The sequence below is a fragment of the Octopus bimaculoides genome, chromosome 21 (genome assembly GCF_001194135.2).
Source record: "Octopus bimaculoides isolate UCB-OBI-ISO-001 chromosome 21, ASM119413v2, whole genome shotgun sequence".
Classification (NCBI taxonomy): Eukaryota; Metazoa; Mollusca; class Cephalopoda; order Octopoda; family Octopodidae; genus Octopus; species Octopus bimaculoides.
The window spans coordinates 28502999-28510755 of record NC_069001.1 but is presented as its reverse complement, the minus strand read 5'-3'; the positions used below and the strand labels follow the sequence as shown (position 1 = coordinate 28510755).

At 36.5% G+C, this 7757-nt stretch overlaps 1 protein-coding gene and 1 non-coding gene across 2 annotated transcripts in view; one reads left to right on the top strand and one right to left on the bottom strand.

The window, feature by feature from the left end:
* The window catches only part of LOC106883108 (glutamate receptor ionotropic, kainate 2-like), a 676112-nt gene that overhangs the window by 368188 nt on the left and 300167 nt on the right, over nucleotides 1-7757 (bottom strand). The window lies entirely within an intron of this gene.
* On the top strand, nucleotides 3239-3346 carry LOC128250493 (U6 spliceosomal RNA). Its single transcript, XR_008266510.1, has one exon. It is a non-coding gene; the product is annotated as a U6 spliceosomal RNA (small nuclear RNA).

The window sequence follows — 7757 nt, the reverse complement described above, 5'->3', positions numbered from 1 at the left end:
GACGTTTCGTCTCTATAGTGTTCGAGAGAAAGGAATGACAGGAAAAATGGAGAGAGAATGGAGTAACGAAGACAGAGAAAAACCGCGCAACGATTCCCTTTGTGTGTGTATGTGTGTGTCAGTGCGCGTATATAGGCAAACACCAAAAAGAAAAAACACATGTTTATGTGGGAGCGATTTTGGACGTAGGGATCTGTTTTGTCAGTGTTGACCTCGAGGTAATTTTACCAATCATCTACAACATCGAAATTAATGTCTTAAAATGTGTCACTTTCATAGTGATAATGTTTAGGATTAGCTTTTGTGTATAAGTGTGCATAGCACTGGCCGGGCATCAGGTGGTCTCATAACGAAAACTTTTAACTGTTTTCACGATCAATTTTGTATTTATGGCTATTATCCAACGTGTCCTTCCAAAATATTAGGATTATATGATACTGTACAAACACATAGCTGCAAGTACTGGCATACCTCATCATATATATATATAAGCCCCGAGTTTTCCTCGTGAGGACATGGTGAATGCGATTGTGTGAAATATAACAGTGAATAATGAAAAGAGTTTTAGAGGTGGTTCTTGCGTTATATGGCTTTTAGGGTAGAAATGGATCACAGGAAATGATACTATTGTGACAATACCAGCATCAAGAACATCAACGACACCAGCACCACCGACGGAAAGGAGAAGTGGCGGGGACGATGACGATGGTGATAATATCGGTGATGTATGGTAATTTCCATGACACCTTTGTTGTTGTTGTTGAACTATGAGAAGGAAGAGATAAATGATAACGGTGCTGTTGGTGATGGTGATGTTGAGAACGAAGATGCTGCTGCTGATGATGATGACGATGACGAGAAGAGGATGATAAGAATTATGACATATCAAAAAAGGAGAATCAGTCAGCTTGATATATGAAAATATCGATTATGTCACAACATTATTTGATTGGTATCTGTATCATTAAATTTATGAAAAAATAAATAAAAGCATAAATATTGAGCAAGGCGTATTTCCTATACTAGAATGGAAAAAAAATATTGCGAGATAAATACCCTACCAAAAAAACATAAAAAAGTAAAACAAAAAACACACACACAGTACATTTCTGCAGAATGATATATGAATGCAATCACAGATAAGTTTACGAGATATTAAAGTAGAACTAATATCATACAGAAATAATTTATTAAACAGAGAAATATTAGATAATGTTCATATAAAGCGAACGGCATAACTAGTATATTGATATGTTAGTACATATGTACGCTTAGTGCGACACTGAAAGACATTGCAAAGGTCGTTGAACAGTAGATATCGCACCAAAATTAAAGTATTGTTCTGGAATAACAGAGAAATAATTACAATAAGTACTGGAAGAGAGTATCGGGAAGAGAATCCGCCAAAATCTAATTCTCAACAAAGGTGAAACTTCAAAGACAGAAGCCTATGTTCCGTACCAAAATACATGCCGTTTCGTCATGTGATGAACGATGACTGGATAAAATAAAAATAAAAAAAAAACTGTTATTGGGTGTTATTTGGCTTCAGATCAGCTCTGATCAAACGTGTTCCTAAGGTAACCATCTACTATCAAACATTTTCCTTCTGCACGCATACACAAACACACAGGCACAAACACGCGCACAAATGTTAAGATGTGAACGCATACACAGACGGACTCACAAGCGTATACACGCACTCACATACATACACACACACACACACACACACACACACACACACACACATATCGCTCCACTGTTTACTGTGATATGAAAGTGTACTTGATACCAAAGTAGGGTCTAATAACAGTTATATTTTGGTCGAGTCAGTTTCAGTAGCCTTTCTCTCACACCCTCTCTCTTTCCGAATAAACATACAAGCATGTATATATATACATTCACAGGCACACATATGTGTATATAGACACATACGCGTATATATATATATACATATATATATGTATATATATATATATATATATATATAAACACACACACACACACACACATATTTTCATGTATACAGGAATAAATAAATAGATTTCATGAATAAATAAATAAATAAATAAATAATTTAGTGGAAATTGAACTGGTGACTGTATTATATTAAGATTCTACGACTCTCTCCAGACAACAATATTTGTTTCAACACACGAATTCACATAACGAATCTTGCATACCAGATACAAAAACGAAGTGTACACACACACACACACACACACGTATACACATATATATGTATACATGTACATATATATGTGTGTGAATACATATGCATGCATACACACATACGCACGCGCACACACACACATACACACTTACACACCAGAGTGCTTCGTTCAATGCGTTGTTTCTGAGGCTACATTAATTCTGTTTCTGTTACCTTGTTGCTGTTTAGACGTAAATCAACCGTAATCGAACCTGCGATATGACGATTCCAAGTTTCCTATCTGTTCTGTTTCTTAGCGACGTGTTCGTATGTTAAGAGTGTTGGAGGTGATTAGATTGTCTTTTGGCTGCTATTTTTACAACTCGAAAAAGATTGTAACGAATACTTCCATACTGATATCGGCAAACGAACGATCAGCGTTATTGCTTAGAACTACAAATATTATTGCTATAAGAAGTGAAATGAGTTATTTCAGATTTCAAAATACTAAAATAGTTTCAGAAAAATAATACCTTGCCAGAATTAGAAACAAGACAGCGGTACACAGGAATCGCTTCTGTATAGATTAAGTCACTTTATATATACTTAACATACACAGGCATCCATAATCTGTTCGTATTGTTGCATCCACGTGGTTCCATTTTCAGTTCTAATGATAAACACCTCAATAGTACGTATGTAGATGTGTGTGCATATGTATAGCTACGTATGATTGTGGATATGTATATCTACGTATGTGTGTGGGTCTGTATATCTATATTTGAGTGTCTTTGAGATTGTTTTTGTACAACCTCATCGTTTGGTTTAGGTCGCCTGGTTTACTTTCTCATAATTACACTTCAGCATAAAAGGAATGATAGAAAAATTACCGGACAGAAGGATAAATACAGGCGTGCATTAGTTCGACCAAACTCTTCCAGACCGCGCCCTAGTACTGTCGACGTTCTACGCATGGAAGAATGCCAGAAATTAACAGAAGATATCTGAGACTACCTTGTAAATTATCTCTATTATTCTTCAGACGCTATAGAGTAAGTTGAGAGCGATTTATTTTATCTTTCAGTGCCCTTGTTCAGCAGTACCCATGCTAAATTTGGAACGATACAGAAAAGATTAGCTTGGACCCTGGGCACGAATGACGCGTAAACTCACGAAGTGTTCTTTATGTCTAGGTGCAGTCGTGACTGTGTGGTACGAAGTTTGCTTCAAAACGACATGGATCGGAGTTGAGTCCCACCGCGTGGCACCTTGGGCAAGTGGCTTCTATTATAGAATCGAACAGACTGAAGTCTTGTGAGTGGATTTGTTAGACGAAAACTGAAAAAGACCACCGTGTGTATGTATGTGTGTGTGTGTGTGTGTGTGTGTGTGTGTGTGTGTGTGTGTGTGTGTTGTGTGTGTATTTGTTCCTCACAACCGCTTGACAACCGGTGTTGTTGCGTTTATGTCCTGGTAACCTAACGTTTAGGTAAAAGAGGTAGATAGCATAAGTAACACCCAGAGTAAAAAATAAGTACTGAGGTCGATTCATTCGACTAAAAATTCTTTAAGGCAGTGCTCCAGCATGACCGTTTTCTAATGACTGACACACATGAAACATAAAAGAGCACCTCAGCAGAAATTCTCAAATTGCTTAGAGATCCACAACACTAAACCTCGCTTCAGGAAACCCCCCAGAATTCACGAGTTCGTAGAAAATTGTTTAACAACCATTTATTGGATATATAAGACTAAATTATGTTGAGCGTGCTTTATCTGTAAAGAATAGTAATTTCACGTTGCTTTTACAGATGATACGGCATGAATATAGTGTTACTAGAATAGGCCATAAAAGGAATCTATTTTTAGCAAACAGTCAAATACGTTCTCAAAGGAATGAAGATCAAATAAATAGTTTATGCGTTTACAGAAAAAAAAAAAAAAACTTTTGTTGGAACTCTATTAAAACACGCCCAGTGAGAAAACGCAGGGAGACAGTAAAATACTTTATGATACAACTATGAGATAAAGGTTCAATAAAGATGGCAGATGCAAGGAGTTACATATCCGTAAATATAAAAGACAGATAAGGTACACTATGATGAAAGAAGTGTTTTGAAGCCCTATGTATTTGGAGACTGAAATTTCTGTGTAAATCTGCAGTATACTGAGGGAAAGGGATACAATAGTTTTCATTCAAGGCTGTACAATGTGCCTTTTTATATTGCAGATCGGCAAAAAAAGAAAAAGAAATAGGTTAGTATTGGCTTTACAAATATCGAAAAGCAATGAACATACATTTGAAAATTTACACATTACAAGTAGTGTAACCACATGCTGAATATTTGGGGAAAATTTTGCGTAGACTAGCTAACTTTTGTGAACAAAGCTTTACAGAGATTTTTAGCAGTGAAAATCTTACACAAAGCAAGATGGAGAACGGTACTCAATGGATGAAAGCTAACAAAAATAAGGTATTGGCTACAATGGTAACTGTTGACTGGAACAGAGCTAGGCTTAATAACTGCCACAGCTAAAATATCTAAACATTACAATAAACGCAACATAGTGAACAGTTTACCTCTTGTTGAAGTGCATTACAACATAAATATGTATCTATTAATTGATACTTCCAGAATTAGAGCATTAGAATCAGCGCTTGTTAACAAAAGCGTACGACTAAATTATTAAATATATTAACAATACAGACAAGAGATTCCAGAACGATCATAAATGGTTACCTGTGATAGATTCACGATATCTTGGCATGGAAAATTATAGAAGCTAATCATACAAAAAAAAAAAAAAACAGAATTGAAATTCTTCAACACGAAATGAAAAACTGAGCAGTATTCTCAAGGTTAAGTCTTGAAACTATGATCTTAGACCGAGATCTGGGAAGAATTATAACGTTGCATGACGTAGCAAAAAGATATCAAGATTGAGAAGAGAATAACTATATCTCTTTCTTTCTTTCTTCCTTCCTTCCTTCCCTCCTTCGTTTATGTGTGAAATGCCAAAGAAAGGTCAGGAGCGTGCTCTTTCAGTGATTTAAGCATTAAATATTTTTTAAATCTACAAAGAATAGAGTTAGTTTCCCAATTGCAATATGGATGACACAGTACATAAAATTAATAAATATAAGTAAAATACTAACAAAAAATTTATATTAGCAAGGGCTTTCTGTTAAACACCTTATTAGTGGTATAAAATAATAGAAAAAAATTAGGGCCGTCATAATAAATATTTACATCTTATAGACTTCTATCTATCTCTTTCTCTCTCTCTCTCTCTCTCTCTCTCTCTCTCTATCTATATATATATACACATACAGAGAAAGAGAGAGAGAGAGAGAGAGAGAGAGAGAGTGAATGAATGAATGAGGTTTAGAGATGCTCAATATTGTAAACACTTAGCAGCATTAAGATAATTTGAGCTTACAATGCGAAAACTTTACCGAGAACTAAGTCTTTGGGTAAAGACTGGCGGCTATAAGAAGAATCAAGGGAAGTAGATATGTATGTGTGTGTATATATATATATAATTACCACAAGTCTTCCTGCAACATCCCAGTGAAACGTAATGTCACATCCCTTGCGAAGTACGTCTGGGCTTAGTAAGAGATCGCCACGGAGTACATCATAAAGTGGAAAATCCTAGTAAAATGCAAACCGTGCTTCGATAGCAGCAAGAAGTGTAGATTATAATTCCTCTTTCCAATTAAAAGTGTAATTTTCTACGAAAAGCTAAAAACCGTAAATATGCGTATATATTTGTATTATCCAACACAGGGTCGCACACACAGACACACACACAAGCTCACTCACATTCTCACTAACAAGTGCATATTCTCTTTCTTATTTCTTTATTGCCCACAAGGGGCTAAACATAGAGGGGACAAACAAGGACAGACAAAGGGATTAAATCGATTACATCGACCCCAGTGCGTAACTGGTACTTAATTTATCGACCTCGAAAGGATGAAGGGGCAAAGTCGACCTCCGCGGAATTTGAACGTAGAACGTAGCGGCAGACGAAATACCACTAGGCATTTCGCCCGGCGTGCTAACGATTCTGCCAGTTCGTCGCACCAACAAACGCATATTCTCTTTCTCTCTCTCTCTCTCTCTCTCTCTCTCTCTCTCTCACGCATCCCACGTACACAGAGCACCCATGTTGGCCCATACTTAAATACTGTAATTTAAAAGCATAATATTTTTTTTACATTACCGTCTGAAAAAAGCCGGAAAACCCTGGTATAAGATCCTTCAACCACAGAAGGTAATAATAAAAGTATTAAATTCCAACTAAGGTCTTTAAGGTGACAGATAAAGAAAAAATGCCACAATCGATTCTATCGACCTCTTATACTTGATTGCTACTTATTTAATCGAACTCGGGAATAATGAAAGAAAATATCAAAGAAATGTTTTGGCAGGATATTAACTCGCAACGTAATATGACGTAACAATACACCGAACCATACACAAAGGTGGCTTAGAAGCGGTTTCTCAAAGAAACGCCGTCCTTGAAGGAAATGATGATAGTGTTGATGAGGATGATAACGAAGATGACGATGGTGATTATGATGATAATGTTGATGGCAGCGATGACGAAGTCTGTCATGATGATGATGATGATGTTAATGAAGGTGGTGGCCATGAAAATGATGATGATGAAGATGATGATGATGATGATGTTAATGAAGGTGGTGGCCATGAAAATGATGATGATGAAGATGATGATGATGACGATGACAATGATGACAATGATGATGAAAACGACGAGGACAGTATCCATGACGACAACAGCGGTGACGGTGAAGTCGATCAGGATGATGATGTTAATGAAGGTGGTGGCTATGATGTTGATAATGGATGATGACGATGACGATGACGATGACGGTGGTGGTGATTGTAGTGGTGGTGGTGATTGTACCGGAGCGGTTGATATTGCTGATGGTCACATAGTTCTCAATCGAGATCACAGTTACTATCACCATGGTGATGGTTATCTTCAAGACTACGCAAAAACAAACAAAAAAAAAGAGTGATGCTGCTGGTGGTGCTGATGGTGAAGTTTCGTTGTTGTACGAATGCTAGACGTAGTAGTAGTAGTAGTAGTAGTAGTAGTAGTAATTGTTGTGCGTGCAGTAGTATGTGTTGTGCTCAAAATAGCACCTGGAATAGAAGCAGTAGCGGTAGTAGTAGCATCAATAATAGCAGTGATGAGAATATCAACAATACGAAAAAAGGTGAAGCATAAGAGGAAGAAGCAGAGAAAACAAGAGAAAGTAGTAGTAGTAGTAGTAGTAGTAGTAGTAGTAGCAGCAGAAATATTATCATCATCATCACAATCACCATCATTATTGTCAGTAGTAGTAATAGTAATGGTGGTAGTAATAGTAGTCGTAATAGTGGTAGTAGTAGTAGAAGTAATGGCAGCATAAGCAGTCGCAGTATTAGTAGTAGCAGCTGCAGAAGCACCAGCAACACCAGCAATATTATCATCATAATCATCATTATTATTATTAGTATTATTATTATTATTATTATTAGTAGTAGTAGTAGTAGTAGTAGTAGTAGTAGTAGTAGTAGTAGTA